Genomic DNA, 9,899 nt, shown 5'->3' with positions numbered 1-9,899 from the left:
CCAGTGCCCAGCTGCAGCCAGCACCTGAGGGGGGACTGGATGGGACTCACCTGAGCCACAGTGGCCTCCCCAGAGGAAGGCACTGTCACCTCCACTGTCACCATCCTCTGTCACCTTCCACTGGCATCTCCTGCTGACACCAACATGCCCAGCATCCCAGAAATCAGTGCAAAGCTGTTTGCTGGGTGCTCACATCCAGGGCTGGCCCCGGGCTGAAGAGGCCTCTGTGTCCTGGAGTGATGCAATTCTCTGTCCAGGCAGAGGGATGTTGCTGCTATTGGCACTTAGGAAGCCAAATTGCAATCCTTGTTCTGCCCTCATGTTGCTTTTCTGTCTTTTCTCTCTGCTTTTCTGTCTGTGTTGTGCAAGGCATGAGGAGATGGCCCGGGGGAGCAGCTGCTGTAGAAAATGGTTTGTTTGCAGCAGGGCTGTCAAACTCCCCAGTGCTGAAGCAAATGCAGAGATATCACAAGGATCACAGAAAAAAACATCATTTACCCCTGGCTTTGACATTGCAGGTTCTGCAGTGAGGCCAAGGAGTTCCATTCTTTGGCCAAGCTGTTACATTTTCTTGGTGCTCTCTGTACCCACAGAAGATCAGCAGGGAAAAATTAATGGGGGTGCAGGAAGGGTTCTCCACACAGCAGGGTGATCTGCCCTGCCCCTGAATCTGTGTCACAAAGGTGTAAAAATATTACATATTACATCAGGGCTCTGTCACCCCAATTAGAACCAGGTTACACTGAATTTACTGCAGAGGTTTTGGGTTGAAGAAGCAATGCCTGTGAAGCCAGTCAGTTCAGCTGTGCAGGGGAACTTCCCCTGCAGTGAAAATCCCACCAGGAACCAGCCTCTGCCTCATCCTGGATAGCCCTAAAATTGCTAATAACACATCCCTAAACTTTATAAATGCTGATATAGGTGTGAAAATGGGCAAGACCGTGGCAACATGGATGGGATGGGGTGGTCAGCAGCAAGTTAATGCCACTTTTCTGCTCCCAGGAGGAAGCAGAGGGAAATGGGAGTGAGAGGGGGACAGGGGACAGCGCTCTGCTCACAGCTGGAGATGGCCAAGGAAAACTGGAGCAGCCACAGGACAGGCTGGGGGAAGAACAAGAGAGGCAGAGAGCCTCAGAGTCCCTCCTGAGCAAACGTGTGGCTCCTTGTTTCTGGGATTTGAGCACAATAAACGCCCAGACAGCGGCGAGGGACCCAACATGAAAGAACATTTTCAGAGGAACAAATATTGGTCATGAATAAGAGTTGGGAGTGCTTCCCTGGAATGCACCTGTGCAAACGAGGAGAAAGGGATGAAACATCCCTCTCTTTGTCACCTCTTCTTGGAGCTGGGCTCCTGTGTGAGGGGAGGGGTTCCATGGAGCTCCAGGGGCGTGGGCAAGGTGGGAAGTTTGGACCTGAAGAGTTGGGGCCATGCAGGAAGGGCTGGAACAAGGAATTGTCCTCCAGGGCCTTCTTCAGTGTGGGAACCCCTCTCAGCAGTGTTTGTGGCAGAATTCTCTGTGACCCCTCTGGAGGTGGCTCCTCTTCTTTCCGTGGCTAAACCCCACCTGTCTGTGCAGAGCAGATTTCTCCAGGCATGGCCCTACCCAGGACGTGCTCGTAAAGGACAAAGTATGAACATGACAGCTAAAAAAAGAACAAATAAAACTTGTGAATTGGCCCAAGCAGCTGCTCTGCCCCGTGTCCTGAGCTGCCACGGCACCAACTCTCTGGAAAACCTTCCAGAAGCCTGACACAGGTGAAATAAAGTGACACCATGTCCAGCACCCCAGAAGTGTCCTGGGAAGTTGATTGAGCAGTAAATCTGTGCAGAAAGCAGACTGCTTCTATTTTCCTCCTTCCTTCTCCTCTTCTCCCTTCTACAGCCTTCCTCTGTGACCTTAAATAATGGAGAAAACATGTGAAGTGCTGCAATACCGGGCTGAAAAAGCCACAAAGGGCTGTGGCATTCTGGGCATCGATGGCACAGCTGGTACAGAGCAGGTCTGGGCAGCTCCCAAGGAACCTCTGAGGGGTTCCTGACCTGCCCTGGACTCCACCAGTGGCACAGGGCAGCAGAGAAAATCCCAAACACCCCCAGGGGTCTCTAATTGGGTCCTGTTGCCTGTCCAAACACCCCCAGAGATTCCCCCAGCCAAAGCAGCCCCTTGCTCTGGTGTGGGAGCTGCTGGGCACCGTGTTGGACCCCGAAGCTCTCAGCACTGGGGGGGTTTGGGCTCCTCAGCGTTTGGGGACCCCTGGAGAGGCTGTTTCTGGGGCAGGGACAGCCCCTCACACCTCCCCCAGACCCTGTCACCTCGGGGCTCCTGTAACAGCCACGTGTGGCTGCAGGGACCTCGTAGCCAGGTGAGTCACCCTTTTGATGGAATAACAAAACATATTTACTCAGAAGGGTGACGAGGCCCTTTGGTTGCCCTGGGGGGGTGTTAATCAGCCTCCTCTCAGCCAGAAAGGCCCTTTTGTTTCCTAGACCTCCCAGTTATGATTTTCACGGTCTGGAAGTGAAGCTCCGGGGAAGTCACATCACCCCTGGGAGCCCCAGAGGCGGTGGGGAGCAGGGAGAGGACGGGGAGAGCTCCGTGGCTCCGTGCCCTGCGGTGGGGCCGGGGCTGTGCAGGAGGGAATGCCAGGGCAGGAACGAGCCAGGGGCGTGGGCAGGGCTGAGCACGGCTCCAGGTCTGTGCCTGCACACGCCGGGCGCTGCCAGGGGAAAACCACTGACGTCAAGGACACAGGATGGGGCCCTGCATGGCACAGCACCTGGGGGCTCCTGCTGCTGCTCCCACCAGGAGTTACCTGGCTGTGAGAAAACCCCAGTTCTGGAGGGTGCTGTGTGACACTGGCTGTTGAGGATGTGCCAAAAGGCTCATCCTGGCATCCCCAGGCTCCCTGCCCCAAGGGGATGTTGATGCTCAGCACTGTCCTGAGGAAGTGTCCCCCAGGATGAACGCCTTGGATTTCCCTGGGGTGTTTCCCAGAGGTTTAAAGCAAGCACAGCTCTCCACTGCCTGCATCTGCAGGTGCATTTTGCCTCAGAACCTCAAAGAGTTAGAGACTGAGCTCTTCTCTCCTTAGCCACAAGCCCTTTTCCCTGCAGCAGCTTTTGATGGATCATTTCCAGTGAGGAAACCTCACATGTGGAGTACCTGCCTCCCAATTGCTGTGTGAAGGCAGGAAAAGGCAGCACGGGTTGTCCCACGTGGCATCATCCTCTGTCAGAAGCTGGGACGTCATTGTCCAAAACTTTCCTCAGAAAAATGCTTCCAGGATCCACCCCGGGCCCGGCCATGAGCCATTTCTCACTGATGTCATGTTCAGTGAATCACAAAGCCTCTGGCTCCCCACCACAGACGTATTTCAGCCTGTGCCAAGTGACACCATCCCCTTGCGGAGTCACCAGAGCCCCCCGGAGCCAGCAGAGCCCTGGGGACCCTCAGCTGGGTGGTTTGAGGGGGGTTTGCAAACTGGGGGTTCCCAGGAACCAGAGGATCTCCCCAGAGCCTGCTCCAGGCCCCTGACAGGGTGTGAGGGGTGTGCAGGCACAGGCCCTGGGGCCATCCAGGTGGGAAGGGTTTCCAGGGGAGCAGCAGCACTCCTGCTGCTGTGGGGGAGCCCCTGGGAGCTGTTTGTCCATCCTCTGGTCTCCAGGCACTGCCAGAACACCTCAGACCCCTCCAAAGAGCACGTTAGCCATGGATCAGGGAGCACTTCCACACTCCTGCTGTACGTGACCAGTGACACAGGGCTCTGGAGATGCTGCCTGAAAAAACCCCACACTTGGAGCCCTTCCAGCAACTATCAGCACTAAATCCCAGGGATTTTTGGAGGAGGCTGTCCTGGTCACTCCCAGGCTGAGCTGCTGGGCAGCAGGACTTGCCCAACCCAGTAAACCAGCAGCAGTTTCATCATTAAATCCATAAGCTGGCTCAGACTCACTGGCCACTGGCTATTCCAGGGGAGCTGTGTGCTGGGAGAAGCCTCCAGAGCTCCTCAGCAATGGGGGGCTCTCCTGGAGGAGAAAGTCAGGAGGAGAAAATCAGCAGGAGAAATCCTGGAGGAGAAAATCAGGAGGAGAAATCCTGGAGGGGAAATCCAGGACGAGAAACCCTGGAGAAGAAAATCAGGAGGAGAAATCCTGGAGGGGAAAATCAGGAGGAGAAATCCTGAAGGGGAAATTGCATCAGGAAATCCAGGAGGAGAAAATCAGGAGGAGAAATCCTGGAGGAGAAAATCAGCAGGAGAAATCCTGGAGGGGAAATCCTGGAGGTGTTTGTGTTTGTGTGCACCCACGGATAACAGAGGCTTCTCCTCTGCAGAGTGAGATCCTCAGGGGTTTGTTTTCCATCAGTGCAAGGTTGGGCTGTTCCTGCTGCTCCTGCTGTAAGGAAACCTGGCCCTGAATCCTGCTGGCAGCTGGGCTGACGGTGCAGGTGCACAGGTGGGGATGGGGTGAGATGGAGCCATCACACCTGTCCTTGTTTGCGCTCCAGTGACCTCTCAGCAGAAGCATTTCTGCACACCCTGACAGCTCGGCGATGGGAGAGACATTAACCTCTGAACTACAGCTGCTGACAGCTCCCAAACAAATAACCCTGGTGAAGTTCTCTTCTCCGGGCTAGGAGGGTTGCTGGAGGTTTCAGGGTGGTGGAAGAAGAAAAGGGAATGAAGCTCAGCTCTTCTCGCCCTGCCTGCTCTCTCCCCCCACCTCTGAGCTGTGCTTTTAACCAACACCACCATTCTTTCCTTTTTCAGGAGTGAGACTCCTGCAACCCCAGGGCATGGAACCGTGAAACAGCTTTTGTCCTGGAACTGGCGTCTCTGTTATCAAGGTGAACCCAAGGAGAACAATTGCTTCCCACACTCACTTTTCCCCTCCACAATCAGCTCTGTTTGCTCTAGCTGCGGTGCCCCACACCAGCACTGATAGGGATTGGCAATTCAGGGGAATTACTCCCATATTTGTCCAACGGAAAAACCGTAAACCCTGCGAGGAGGGAAGGGAGAGGGTTCTGGGCACAGCCAGAATGTTAATTACAGCTCCAGCTGCTAATTGCAGGGGTGAGGAGGAACGAGCAGGGACGGCAGGAAGGGGAAAGGCAGAGCCAAGGTGTGCTGAGGGCCCCCGGATGGGTGCAGCAACAAAGGGCTGGAGAAGAATAGGCTGATTATTCTGGGTTTACTGGGATAAAGTGGGCAAGGATGGTGAGGATCATTCAGTGCTGGAGGGCTGCCAGGGCCTGTGAGTGGGACAGGGAAGTGCTGAGGGCTGCAGCTCCCCCCCTGCAGCCCTGCAGGGACAGGCACATGCACGTTTCCATCTCACAATGCCTCAGCCCCACTGAAATCCGCAGCAGCCTTTGAGGGACTGAGGATCAAACACTCCCAGCAGCTGTTCTCAGATTTTTCCTGGGAGAAGAGCTTGGGACAAGCTCTCAGGATCCATTTTCCCCACTCAATCCCACACTGGCCATGTACAAAGTGCTTCTTGGGAAGCGACACCTTCCCTCGGATCCCTGCAGCCCGGGCATCACCGCATGGGGAGCCGCAAGGTGTGACTGCAGCCCGGGGGAGTGGGCTCCCACTCCAGGGGACCCCCGGCAGTGGGAGCACGCCTGGTGGCTGCAGGCAGTGCCAAGGGCTGACTCACAGCTGCTGACACTTGTCACGCTGCAAGCATTTTGGTATTTATGGAGGCTGTTTCCAGCCGCAGTGCGGGCACAGCGGGGCCAAAGGCTCCCGCCTTCCCCGCCCTCAGCCCAGCCCGGCTGCTGAAGGCTGCAGGGAGGGAAGGGCACTGGATCCCCCTCGGCCTCAGGCCAGCCAGGGAAGAGGCAGCTTTGTCCTGGCCACAGCTCTCCTGTGAGTCCATCCACTGCTGTCCCACACGGTCCCCAGTTGTTCCTTTGCAGCCTTTGCCCTTTGCCCAGGGATGCAAAGGGCTCTCCCGGTGGGATGGTAAGGCCATGGCATGGGAAAATCTGGGAAAGCTGCTGGGAGAGTGCTTGATCCTCAGTCCCTTAAAGGTTGCTACGGATTTCAGTGGGGCTGAGCCATTGTGAGGTGGAAACGTGCATGTGCCTGTCCCTGCAGGGCTGCAGGGAGGGAGCTGCACTTCCCTGTCCCACTCACAGCCCCTGGCAGCCCTCCAGCACTGAGTGATCCTCACCTATCTCACCATCCTTGCCCACTTTATCAATAATAATAAACAAACAAACAAACAAACAAATTAACAACAACAACAACAACAATAATAATAATAATAATAACAACAACAACAATAATAATAATAATAATAGTAATAGTAATGGTAATAATAATAGCCCCATATAACCTGATAGCAGGGACATTTCACAGCCAAGAACCAGCGCCCTGAAACCCCTCCAGGGGACAAAAAAAAAGTGGTGTCTCTTTATCAAATAGCTGTTTTGGGGAACCCAGTGCTCCATCCCTTTGCAGCCCTTGCCCTGCTATTGTCCGAGGCTGCAGGAAAAGGAAGGAGCGGAGCCTCCCGCGGTTCCTTCCTGCTCCGGCAGCCCCCGGGACCACCGCGATGCCAACTTTCACAGGAGCACACTCTGCCAGGCGAAGGAGGGGAAGCTCTAATGGGCGCTAATGGAGCTGCGAGGATCCTCCCGGGAGGCAGAGAGGTTCACTGGCACTTCCAGGGCTGCCCTGGCATCCCTCGGGGTGACAGCTTCCACAGATTGGGGCACAGGAAGATTTGCAGCTCCAGGCAAACCACGGAGGCAGGTGGGTTGGGAGATGTGAGGCTGCAGAGGATTTTGGGGGTCTCACCTCTGCCTCAGCAGCATCCCATTTCCGCCAGGCAACACCGGCATCCTCCTCCGAGGAGCTCTGAGGTGAAGGAAATACTGCCGGGGCTGGATCCTGAGCACAGGGATGAGCCTGACCCAGTGCCAGGAGTGCCACACCGGCCTCTTTCATTCTTATTTTTGCCATTAGGAACTTTCAGGACTTTTCTCACGACAAAAAAAAACGCGCCGTGGGAAAACAGAACAAGCCAGAAAGTATTTGCAAGAACAAGACGGTTTTGCCCCTGGTTTATGCTGCTTTCCTGAGTGTTTGTGGGTTGGCACTCGTGCTCCCTCTGCCTCTCCCGGGGGATCACCCGCGGTGTCCGGGCACGAGGAAGGGATCAGCTCCCGGAGGAAGGGATCAGCTCCCCGTGAAAGGGATCAGCTCCGGGAGGAAGGGATCAGCTCCGGGAGGAAGGGATCAGCTCCGGGAGGAAGGGATCAGCTCCCGGAGGAAGGGATCAGCTCCGGGAGGAAGGGATCAGCTCCCGGAGGAAGGGATCAGCTCCCCGAGGAAGGGATCAGCTCCCCGAGGAAGGGATCAGCTCCCAGAGGAAGGGATCAGCTCCAGGAGGAAGGGATCAGCTCCGGGAGGAAGGGATCAGCTCCGGGAGGAAGGGATCAGCTCCCGGAGGAAGGGATCAGCTCCCCGAGGAAGGGATCAGCTCCCGGAGGAAGGGATCAGCTCCGGGAGGAAGGGATCAGCTCCGGGAGGAAGGGATCAGCTCCCGGAGGAAGGGATCAGCTCCCCGAGGAAGGGATCAGCTCCGGGAGGAAGGGATCGGCTCCGGGAGGAAGGGATCAGCTCCCCGAGGAAGGGATCAGCTCCCCGAGGAAGGGATCAGCTCCGGGAGGAAGGGATCAGCTCCCCGAGGAAGGGATCAGCTCCCCGAGGAAGGGATCAGCTCCGGGAGGAAGGGATCAGCTCCCCGAGGAAGGGATCAGCTCCCCGAGGAAGGGATCAGCTCCCAGAGGAAGGGATCAGCTCTGGGAGGAAGGGATCAGCTCCCCGAGGAAGGGATCAGATCCCCGAGGAAGGGATCAGCTCCCAGAGGAAGGGATCAGCTCCCCGAGGAAGGGATCAGCTTCGGGAGGAAGGGATCAGCTCCCAGAGGAAGGGATCAGCTCCCAGAGGAAGGGATCAGCTCCAGGAGGAAGGGATCAGCTCCCAGAGGAAGGGATCAGCTCCAGGAGGAAGGGATCGGCTCCGGGAGGAAGGGATCAGCTCCCCGAGGAAGGGATCAGCTCCGGGAGGAAGGGATCAGCTCCAAGAGGAAGGGATCAGCTCCCAGAGGAAGGGATCAGCTCCGGGAGGAAGGGATCAGCTCCGGGAGGAAGGGATCAGCTCCTGGAGGAAGGGATCAGCTCCGGGAGGAAGGGATCAGCTCCCTGAGGAAGGGATCAGCTCCCGGAGGAAGGGATCAGCTCCGGGAGGAAGGGATCAGCTCCAAGAGGAAGGGATCAGCTCCCAGAGGAAGGGATCAGCTCCGGGAGGAAGGGATCAGCTCCCCGAGGAAGGGATCAGCTCCCGGAGGAAGGGATCAGCTCCCCGAGGAAGGGATCAGCTCCCTGAGGAAGGGATCAGCTCCCCGAGGAAGGGATCAGCTCCCGGAGGAAGGGATCAGCTCCCCGAGGAAGGGATCAGCTCCCTGAGGAAGGGATCAGCTCCCCGAGGAAGGGATCAGCTCCCCGAGGAAGGGATCAGCTCCCTGAGGAAGGGATCAGCTCCCAGACCGTCCCCGCTGCAGTGCCCTTCCCCTGCTCCGCAGGTCATGCTCTATTTATCGGCTCATTTCCATACCCGAGTGCTGCAGTGCTGCTTCCTCCAGCCCTGCAAATCCAGTGCCAGCAAGTCGGGACCAGGAGCGAGCTCGTGACACTGGGAGCAGCTCTGCTCACAGCCCGAGCATCACCCTGGGCTCGCTTCTCTCCCTCTGTGCCACGCACTGGGAGCTTGGCTCCCATCTCCAAAGGGCCCTGAGCCCCCCAGGAGGTGCCAGAGTGATAAAAAGTGTGGTTCTCCTGCCTGATTTCCAGCTGGGCTTTGCCGCTGTGTTGTTCAAGGTTTGGAGGAGTGGGAATTGTGCTGGGTGGCACTGACAGGGGCACCAGGGTTCACCTGGTGTGAGGCTGTGCTGGAGGGAGAAGCTGCCAGCTGCAGCCAGGAATGGTTTTTGTGGATTTCCTGGGCATCACCTGCTCCCTGTGGCAGTGATGAGAAGGGAAGTGGGAACAGCATCTGCTAGGGAGGCACGAGCACATCTGAGCACCAAACTGAGCTTTTAGACCCTTAATGAAAACACTGAAGGGCACCAGCTGCTCCCCGTGGCCCTGACTGACACTGCACACAGCTCTGAGACATTCAGAAACTTTCCTGGGAGGTGACACAGGGCAGAAAAACCACACAAGGTTAATTGAGGCTCGATCTTGGTGGCATCTGCAGCTCCTGCACCCTGCTGCAGTTCCACTCCTGCACCCTGCTGCAGTTCCACTCCTGCAGCACTGCCCCGCAGTGACAACGTGCTCATAAAATCACAGCTGGAATCACACCCATAGGACAGTCTGGGCTGCAAGGAGCCTCAACGCCCACCCTGTCCATGGGCAGGGGCTCCAGCCTGGCCTTGGGCACTGCCAGGGATGGGGCAGCCGCATCTGCTCTGGGCACCTGTGCCAGGGATGGTTCTGCTGGTGGCTCGGGGGGTCTCTGGTTCTCCCAGTGGATCTGGTGGTTTGGGGGTCTCCGGTTCTCCCAGTGGCTGTATTGGCTCAGGGGGGTCTCCAGTTCTCCTGATGGTTCCGGTGGCTGGGGGGGTCTCCAGTTCTCCTGGTGGCTGTATTGGCTCAGGGGGTCTCTGGTTCTCCCGGTTCTCCCGGTGGATCCGGTGTCTCGAGGGTCTCCTGGTGGCTGTGGTGGCTCGGGGGGGGGTCTCCGTTGGGTCCGGCTCTCCGGTGGATCCGGTGGCTCGGGGGGCGTCTCCGGTTCTCCCGGTGGTTCCAGTGGCGGGGGGGGGTCTCCGGTTCTCCCGGTGGCTGTGTGGGCTGGGGTGGGGGGTCTCCTGTTCT

Source organism: Passer domesticus, chromosome 27, assembly GCF_036417665.1.
Source record: "Passer domesticus isolate bPasDom1 chromosome 27, bPasDom1.hap1, whole genome shotgun sequence".
NCBI lineage: Eukaryota > Metazoa > Chordata > Aves > Passeriformes > Passeridae > Passer > Passer domesticus.
The sequence above is the reverse complement of the archived record's forward strand: the minus strand, read 5'-3'. Positions refer to the sequence as shown.